The sequence below is a fragment of the Chamaea fasciata genome, unplaced genomic scaffold (genome assembly GCF_029207755.1).
Source record: "Chamaea fasciata isolate MVZ Bird 193981 ecotype frontalis unplaced genomic scaffold, bChaFas1.0.hap1 SCAF_22, whole genome shotgun sequence".
NCBI lineage: Eukaryota > Metazoa > Chordata > Aves > Passeriformes > Sylviidae > Chamaea > Chamaea fasciata.
The window spans coordinates 3,918,211-3,927,688 of NW_027094107.1; the positions used below are offsets into that span (position 1 = coordinate 3,918,211).

General features: G+C 47.9%; 1 long non-coding RNA gene across 1 annotated transcript; it reads left to right on the forward strand.

Annotated features, from left to right (window-relative positions):
- LOC136300255 (uncharacterized) lies at window positions 1–4,476 on the forward strand. Its single transcript, XR_010723651.1, has 2 exons — window positions 1–72; window positions 2,999–4,476. It is a non-coding gene; the product is annotated as an uncharacterized lncRNA (long non-coding RNA).
- Window positions 4,477–9,478: the final 5,002 nt, after the last annotated feature.

Genomic DNA, 9,478 nt, shown 5'->3' on the forward strand with positions numbered 1-9,478 from the left:
TCTTTGCCAAGAGCTTTGGTGTTGGAGCAGCCAAAGCCAATGAAGGCCCCTCTTGTCCTGCCCGTGGTGTGGGTAAGTCACAGGTTCCTTTTTCCCACTCTGCCAGGGTGAACTTTGTAGGGAATGCCATTTCCAGCAGCCTGGTCAGCTGGAAAAGGGAAGAAGGGAAGAGGAAATGGGGTGCCAGAGCTGTGTCCCATCAGGCTATATTCCTTTCCCTTTGAGGACAGAGAGTCTCTGGGTTGAGGTGAGATTCCTGGGCGTGCTTGGATGAGCGATCCAGGGAACAGGGAGCTTGGAACTGCATCCACTGCTGGACACATCGCCTTAGGTCTGCCTATTTTGTGTCTGTGAGAAGTGGCATCTGTACTGGAGAGGTGCTGTTGGGAAGAAAGGATGGAGTAAATTTGCTCCAGGGACGTGAGCTGAAGGACCGAGTTGCAGGGAAGGGCAGTATTTATCAACTGTCTCTGTATTTCCTTGAAACTGAGGCTGGAGCAGTGCTGGGCGTGCTTGGGTTTGGCCTGGGCCTGTGACGATGAGCATAAGCAACTCAACTGAGCCCTGGAACCCTCTGTGGATGTTTGAAATGCTTCCAGAAAAAGGCAAGGCAGTCACGATTCCAGAGGCAAAATTAGGGATGACAGCTTACGATCCATGGGGAATTTCCTTTGGAATTATCAATCAGAGAGTGTATTGAGGCAGAGCACATCTTCTGCCTTTTTCTGATCTGTAATATGCTCTCCGGCTTCACAGAGTTTAGTGTGCTCCTATTCAGAAAGCAGCATGTTTCCAGCTGGCAGTTTGGGGTCATTTTGTTTCTTTAGGGTTTGGGGTTTTTCCCAAGTGAATCAGCTCTCCCATAAATACCCCTTACTGTTCTACATGGCTGCTTTGGTTATGGGTGTTATAAAAGAATTAGCCAATTTAATAATTAAAGAAGATTATTAAATATTCAAAATATAATTTTTGGAAAAGCCACAAGCAACGTAGTGCCAAGCCAGGCGACCGGCACTGGGTGAACAAAATTTGAAATCATTTTCCAGAGACAACTTATCCTTGCTTGATATCTGCATTTCTCTTCCCTTGTTACCTGATGCAAATTGCCTTTGTTTCCTCGCCGCCCGTCACTGCCTTAGGCTGTACAAAATATTGTTGGTTTTAATTCTTTTGCACGAATTATTTTGTAACATATATTACAATGGGTCAGAGAGAGGGAAGGGAAATGACCTTTGATGATCTTGAAATTTTTCCAGGCCCAAGTGGGACGTCATCTTACCCCTCCCCAAAGCACTGCAAGGCACATGGGAGTAGCTCAGTGCTGGCCCAGTTCTCTGAGAGATAACAACGTGTGAGGGGTTTAAGTGTTAATAGCAACTCTCTTGTCTCTTGGTGGCAAAGATTGGGTCCTACAGTCCCAGACTGATGAGGGGAAAAAAGGAACCTGTACTATTACTGGAGAAGCTTCTGTTACTCCTTGTGCAGTCTTTTAACTCTATGCATTGGGTGACTGTCCTATATCTTTCTGATGGGACTTGTCAGAGATTTAGGAACTGAATTTGGATCCATTTGCTATGAAATCTTGCCAAGCCAGAAGTCCTGGGGTGATGACAGCTCTCAGATAAGTTCTTCACTATTCCTCTGTCAGATTTCCCTCAGCGCTGGGCAGGAAATGCAGGGATTTGGATCAGGAATTCTGCAAGCAGGGCCTGTGTGACCATCGGCTTCTTGTGTGTGTGTCAGTGAGCCAAAATCAAGAGCGAAGGTTGGTTTGGCTTTAAGAACTTCAAGTAACTTTAAAACAAAATAAACAGCATTATTATTATTATTATTATTATTATTATTATTATTATTATTATTATTATTATTCTAGATGCTGCAACTGCCTCTGGATGTGTGCTGAGTTCTTGTTGCTGCTGTGGACCATGCAGCCTTAATTGCTGCAGTTTCCTGTTCTTCTCACTGGGGAATTGGAAATAAATATTAATTAGTGTGCAGAGATATTTTCTGAAACCTTTCCCCTTTTTCTGCCTGTCTGTGGTTATCTTCTCCTTCTGCCTTTGAGTTTACAGTGATTCTCTGATGTCATTTTGCCGACCCGAATTCCTTGCAGCTCCTGGGGCAGAGAGAAGCTTTTGCTCTGGCCAAGGTTTAGTGGAAAATGATACTGTGTCCCACCTCCTTAATACATTGAACTGCTCTTTATGTCTTAGAGTGCAGACTTAGTTGATCCTTTTTTAACAGAAGGTGGCAGGCTGAACCATTTTGGGAGTATTTGTGGCAATTCTGGGGATTTTTCGGGGTGCCAAAGCAGATTTTTGAATGATTTTGGGTTCATTTTTGGGGTTTTTGGAGTGATTTTTGGGGCAATCTTGGGGTGAATTTTGGGGCAGTTTTGTCATGATTTTTGTTTGTGCCTAAGCTGATATTTCAGTAATTTAGGGTCATTTCAGAAGATGTTGTGGCAATTTTTGGATGATTTTTTGGGGTGACTTTGGGGTTATTTTGGGCTTTTTGGGGGTGATTTTTGAGGTGATTTTATTTTGGGTGATTTGGGGGTGATTTTTAAGGCAATTTGGGGGGGGTGGTTGATGGTGCCAATGCCAGTTTTGTGCTCATTTCCTGCGATTTTGGAGTGATTTGGTGTGATTTTGGGGTAAAGGACTCTGCAACACTGAAGGTATAAGAAAGACTATCATCACATTTTGAGATTAAGTTCAACATCTGTACGTGACTTTTTCACGCAGCAAGAGCATGCTCAGCTGACTGATTTTGCTGGAACAAACTTTTGCTGGACCTTTGCAGTTCAGTACTCTGCTCAAGCAAGCCTGGTGCTCTGCTGCTTCATTCTTCGCTTTAGGTGAACTGGACAGAACTGAAAGCCCAGCAGTGGCATTCAGCTTTGCCACTTTACAGTGCGAATACTACATATAACCACTGGGTGTTGTGCAGAGTTTATCCTCAGCTTAACTGTACACTTGTCCTTTTCTTTTCGCAGAGTTCAAAGTGTCCATGTATCTCTGGCTCAGCAAAATGTGGCAGGAGAGAAGCACCTGCTGGATTAGTCTTTCTATATCCAAGGCATTCAACAAAGTACCATGGTCTGGGCAATGAAAATGGGACGTGAAGAGCATGATTTGTCCTGGCACATTTTTCTCTGTGGACATCTCTCCATGTCTTTAGTCCTTTCAAAGCTGTAATTTGTTCAGTGGCATGCAAGCAGAGAAGAACCCTGCAATGTGCACAGTGCTCTGGTGGCACTTGGCATGTTGTAAAAGAAAGAGGTGTGCCCCTTGAATATGGTGCAAATACAAGTTTCAGAGGCAAGCTTGATGTCTAGGCACAGTTCTTTAGGTGAGATGTAGCCGAGAAGCTTTCCATTTAGATTCAGACAAGAAAGGCAGAATGACGTGATGCGTAGCGTTTAGAAGGAAACTGCATGACCCAGGTGTGTTTCAGCAGAAGCAATGCTTAGGAGTGGTTGGCTGCCAGCACAGTGTTCTGTGCATGAAGTTGCAGGAGAACAGGACATCTGTACAACTAACCAATATGATTGAGCAGAAGCCACTTTATTGTTTACATTAAACTGCAATTGTATGTTCTAAGTTGCTTGTTCATGCGTTCACGCACCATCTCATTGGCTGGCTCGCCTTGTCCATGCAGCAGGCACACATTCTCCAGGACACCTAATTGGTCAGAGTCCATCATCGTGTTGTGCCTCCTTTATCTAGGTTTTGCAGTCTTGGTAGTCAGTTTCTCAGGCTCTTCTCTTCTTATTTTAGCCTTGTTTTTCTCAGTAATCTTGATGAATTCCTGAGAGTTCTAATAACAAAAACTGCAGGTGGTTTGATAAGATGTCCTGGGGTGATGTTGTGAGGTTTGTATCCCCAGTCATCTGTCGGGCCTCTGTTGGATATGGCCCTCTGTGCCTTTGGTGTTGGGTCTGGGAGCAGGGGGAAGGGAGAAGTGCGCAGTTTGTTTTCAGAAACTTTCTTCCACTGGCTGGCCTTGAGTGTCGGATTCAGCAACACACGGCAAAGGATGGAGAGATTTTTTTTCCTTTGTGATTTTTTTTCAGTAGTTAGTTAGTTGGTTAGTGAGTAGCTAGCAGAGGGGGAGAAGCTTTGCTTTTTTTTCTTCTCCTCCTGTTTTTTTTTTTTTTCTTTTCCCTTTTTTTTCCCCTGTTTTTTTTCTCCTTTTTTTCACCTTCCCTTGGAACTGTTAAAATCTCTCTGGACTGAGGACCTGGGGGAGTGCCATGGGGGCTCGCACCTGGAACCCACCAAGATCCATCCTGCTCAGCAACATTTCCCAGCGCCAGAGGGACTGAGAGAGAGCAACCACCTCCAGGAAGGACTTCTTTTCTAAATCTGTCATCTCTCCAGAGTGGCACAAAGTTCTTGTCATCGGGTCTTGTCCAATTTATTGTGCTGGGGAGTGCTTTGCCTGTTTAATAAACAGGGTTCTTTCCACTTCTCTCTGAGGAGGTTTTTTCTTCCTGAACCGGTTGGGCGAGGGGAGGGAGGGCCCCTTAGGAGGTTTCCTCCCAAATCTGCCCTAAACCTCTACATAAGATTACTTACAAACATTTTGGCTGGTACACAGAATGGCTTAAGTTATTCAGCTACATTGCTACATGAAGTAGACAAGGATTCACTTCCAGGTGAATGAAAGCATGGCAGGTTGCAAAAGATGAAGAACGAAGCCGCAAAGCACCAGGCTGGTATGTGCAGCCTACTGGGTGCAAGACATGCCTGATAGCCGAATTCTCAGTGGCAGTCGTAAAGAGGCAGTGCAATGAGAGCTACTTGTGCTGCTACCTTTTCCTCTTCCTGCCCTCTTTGGAAACAACTGCGCTAACCTTGTAGGCTCCGAGATCCAAACACAATATCAGATGCAGTGGAAGAAAGACAAAATGAACAAGTGAAGTTGATGTGCCTTATGTGAGGCACGGGTCATGTAAACTCTGCACTGGCTTTTACTTCTATACACTTTATCTATAGGTGCAGCTTCTGGACATTTGCTACGAGGACATGACAGTGAAAAAACTGATAGCAGGTCTATCTAGAAAAGAAGATACAGAGCTGCAGTGCATTGTGCACAACTTAAATGGTGCTGAGTGAATGAGGTACATTAAGAACATCTTCTGTCCTGGCACTTCCATCTGTGTGATCTCTCACTGCCTGGATTCAGCAACACAGATAGTGATTAAACTGTGGACATCGAGTTTCACAGGGAAGAGGGTAGGGCAGCAAATGCCTTCTGTCCTGCCCTCATCGCTCTGTCTGAACTGCAGTTGGAAACATTTCACTGTAATGATGGACTCTGCCACTTTGAGAAAATGTGCTGATGCTATATATATAGTCGACAGGGAAAGTGCGAATCACTAGTGTGTTTTGTCTAGCTTACAGACTGCAAAGGGACTATGAAAGTCAGCCCTGGCTTTGTGTTGTAAGAATTTTTCTTTGCAAGAAACTTCTGGACCTTTTGAAGGGGTTTGTGATCTGTGAAACTGAGAGGGTAGGGTTGTACGTAGAGTTGGAGAGAAAGTGCAGATTTCCAGAGAGGTGGATGCAGTTCAGTGTGTGCAACGTCTTAAGCAGGTGATCACATAACTTTCTAAAAAGGAGAGGCCGTGCTGCAATTGCCTTATTTTGACAGCATATTAACTGTTCAGCCAGCAATGAAATGATTCCTCTTCTTTCCCCGCTAAATGCAGGAACACATTCTTTCAGCCTCCAAGAGCCAGCATGCGCAGCAGAGCTCTTCCCTGCCCTGCCCCCACACCAATGGGGCCGGCCCAGGTAAGTGCTTGCCTTTTTCCTCGGCACTGTCAGCGCTCATCAGAACAACCACACGATGGCGCTGTCGACTCGCAATAGAAGGAATTGCCCCGCCACAGCTCGAAACCGCCTGGAGGGCTGAGCCAAGTTGTAGAAGTCCCTGCTCCCAAATCTACAGTGCCAGCACAAAATGATTTCCCTGATCTTCCCCTTCTAACTTTGCCTTAACAAAGCTTTTCCTTCTCTCAGAATCTGCTAACCAACTTGAAAATATCTGGCAAAAACAGAGCTCACAAAACTGCGAGCTGAGAAAGATCTTGCTGCCCAAGATTTAAACTGCACCCATCAAATTACAAGCACCTAGGACTTTTGTTTTCACTGCTGCTGACATGGAAAACTAAAACTGCATCAGAATCTCATCCAGTACTGGAAAAAGCAGACAAGTTGGTGCACAGTAGCATCTTTGCTTTCTGGGAAAAGAGAACAAAGAGGGGTTCTGCACTGAGCAGAATGACCAAGCATAAGCACACAAACCAAAAGAAGAGAATGTCTCCTCCTGCAGTGTCTACAGCACTTGATTGCAGCCAGGGCACGTTTGGCAGGGAAACAGACCTTGTGCTGAGCACTATCCTGTAGGGGTTTCTGGAGGTCTCCCTCGATGTCCCTCATGAGCCAGCAGTTTTCATTGCTAAAGCTTCCTCATCATATCCTCACCCCGGCCTTGTTTTCCATATCCTTCCCCAGCTCTCTTATACCTTCCCTGCATCATGGTCCAGACTCTCCGTGACTTCCTGCTTCGAAGCAAAAAGCATTTTTCTCTCTGCAAAAAGGAGCTTTTAGTGGTTTACAGTTCTGATATGGAAAAGTAGCAAAGAGCCAGGAAGGCTTTTACTTTAGCTGCTGCAGACATGGAAAACTCCAACTTGCATCAGAATCTCCTCCAGGGCTGGAAAAGGCAGGAAAGGTGCTGCAGTAGCTTCTTTGCTTGCTGGGAATACAGAAAAGAACACAGGGCTTCTGCCCCAAGAAAACTGACAAAAACAAGCACAGAAATAGAATGCTCAGTGCAGTGTTCTCTCTGCAAAAGAGAGCTTGGAGTTGCTGACAGCTCTGCCATGGAAAAGAAGCAACTAGGCAGCAGGGCCTTGGTTTATGCTGCCGCAGACATGGGAAAACTCCAAGCAGCAGAATGTCTTCCAGGGCTGGAAAAGGCATGAACAGTGCTGCAGTAGCTTGTCTGCTTGCTGGGAACAGAGAAAACACATAGGGCTTTGGCCCCAAGCAAACTGACACAAACAAGCACACAAAATGCTGAGTGCAATGTTTTTTCTACAAAGGAGAGCTTGGAATTAATTACTACCTGCAAAGAGTAAACAGATCAAAAGAAGCACACAAACCAAACTTTGTGTGAAGTGTTTTCTCCAAAAAAGGGAGTCCAGAATTAATGACTGCTCTGGCACTGTTCAAACTGACCAAAATAAGCCCAATAACCAAATGCTCAATGAAATGTTATGTCTTCAAAAGTGAGCTTGGAATTAATGACAGCAACTTGTTCTGAGTAAAACCAACAAAAACAAGCAGAGAAACCACATGCTGAGTGCAGTGTTCTCTCTGCAGAAGAGAGATTGGAGCTCCTGACAGGTCTGACATAGAAAACAAGCAACTAGGCAGCAAAACACTTGTTCTTGTTGCTGCAGACATGGGAAAACTGCAAGTGCAGCAGAATGTCTTGCAGGGCTGGAAAAGGCATGAGCGGCGCAACACTAGCTTCTGTGCTTGTGGGGTACACAGAAAACACACAGGGCTCCTGCCGCAAGCAAAGCTACAGAACCCTCCACCAAGGCCACAAGCTCTGCGTGCAGCATTCTCACTGCAAAAGAGAGCTTGGAGTTGCTGACAGCTCTGCCATGGGAAAGAAGCAACTAGGCAGCAGGGCCTTGCTTCTTGCTGCTGCAGACACGAGAAAACTCCAAATGCAGCAGAGGGAGCCTTGGAGTGGATTGGAAACAACAGTAGACATTACATTAACTAATACTGCAGTTGAAAAAATTCCATCAAATGCTACAGGTCCTCTTTCAAGTCAAGATAGCATTCTTGGAGGAATTCTAATTGGAAGATCATCAGCTGATGTAAAAAGACTCATTGTAATTCCAGATGTCGTTGCTTGTGACTTTGAGGGACAAATACATATCATGGCTTATACTCTAAATCCACCAATGTTTGTACCCAAAGGGAGAAAGATAGCTCAAATAGTTGATATTTTTAAAAATCAACCACATTTTGCTTTTCAGAAAGAGCTACAAGAAGAAGAATCTTTGGGAAAACTCAGAACAGGAGGATTTGGTTCCACAGGATGTGCAGTTTGTTTCACACAAACAACATCACAGAGACCCATGCAGATTCTTACCATCACATGTATGGGGGAAAAAAAAAAGAATTACCACAATGCTTGACACAGGAGGTGATGTATCTATGTTGAGTAAGCGGAGATGGGCTGCTGAATGGCCACTCCACACACCACCAGGACAAGTGTTTGGCTGTCCCTTAGGCGACCAAGGGTGTCCGCCGGCTGTCCCAGGGGGTGCCCTGGCTGTCCCCAAGGTGTCCCTGGGGGTGCCCTGGCTGTCCCCTAGGTGTCCCTGGGGGTTCCCGGGCTGTGCCTGGGGGTCCCTGGCCCTCCCCTAAGCGTCCCTGGGGGTGACCTGGCTGTCCCTGGGATGACCTGGCTGTCCCCTAGGTGTCCCTGGGGGTGCCCTGGCTGTGCCTGGGGATCCCTGGCTGTCCCCTAGGTGTCCCTGGGGGTGCCCTGGCTGTGCCGGGGGGTCCCTGACTGTAACCTAGGCGTCCCTGCGGGTGCCCTGGCTGTCGCTGGGGGGGCCCTGGCAGACCCTGGGGGTGCCCTGGCTGTGCCTTAGGTGTCCGTGGGGGTGCACTGGCTGTCCCCTAGGTGTCCCTGGGGGTGCCATGGCTGTCCCTGCGTTGCCCTGGCTGTCCCCTAGGTGTCCCTGGGTGTGCCCTGGCTGTCACTCGGGGTACCCTGGCTGTCCCCTAGGTGTCCCTGGGGTGCCCTAGCTGTCCCCTAGGCGTCCCAGGGGGTGCACTGGCTGTCCCCTAGGTGTCCCTGGGTGTGCACTGGCTGTCCCCTAGGTGTCCCTGGGAGATCCCTGACTGTGCCTTTGGTGTCCCTGGGGGTGCCCTTGCAGTCCCTGGGAGTGCCCTGGCTGTCCCTGGGGGTGCCCTGGCTGTCCCCTAGGTGTCCCTCGGAGTACCCTGGCTTTCCCTGGGGGTGCCCTGTCCATCCCCTAGGTGTCCCTGGGGATGCCCGGGCTGTCCCCTAGGTACCTGGGAGTGCCCTGGCTGTCCCTGAGGGGGCCCTGCCTTTCTCCTAGGTGTCCCTGGGAGTGCCCTGGCTGTGCTGGGGGGTCCCTGGCTGTCACCTAGGCGTCCCTGCGGGTGCCCTGACTGTCCCTGGGGGGGCCCTTGCTGTCCCCGAGGTGTCCCTGGGGGTGCCCTGGCTGTCCCTGGGGGTGCCCTTGCTGTCCCCGAGGTGTCCCTTGTTATGCCCTGACTGTCCTTGGTCGTGCACTGCTTGTCCCCTAGGTGTCCCTGGGGGAGTCCTGGCTGTCCCCTAGGTGTCCCTTGGTGTGCCCTGGATGTCCCCTAGGTGTCCCTGGTGGGCCCCTGGCTGAACCCTA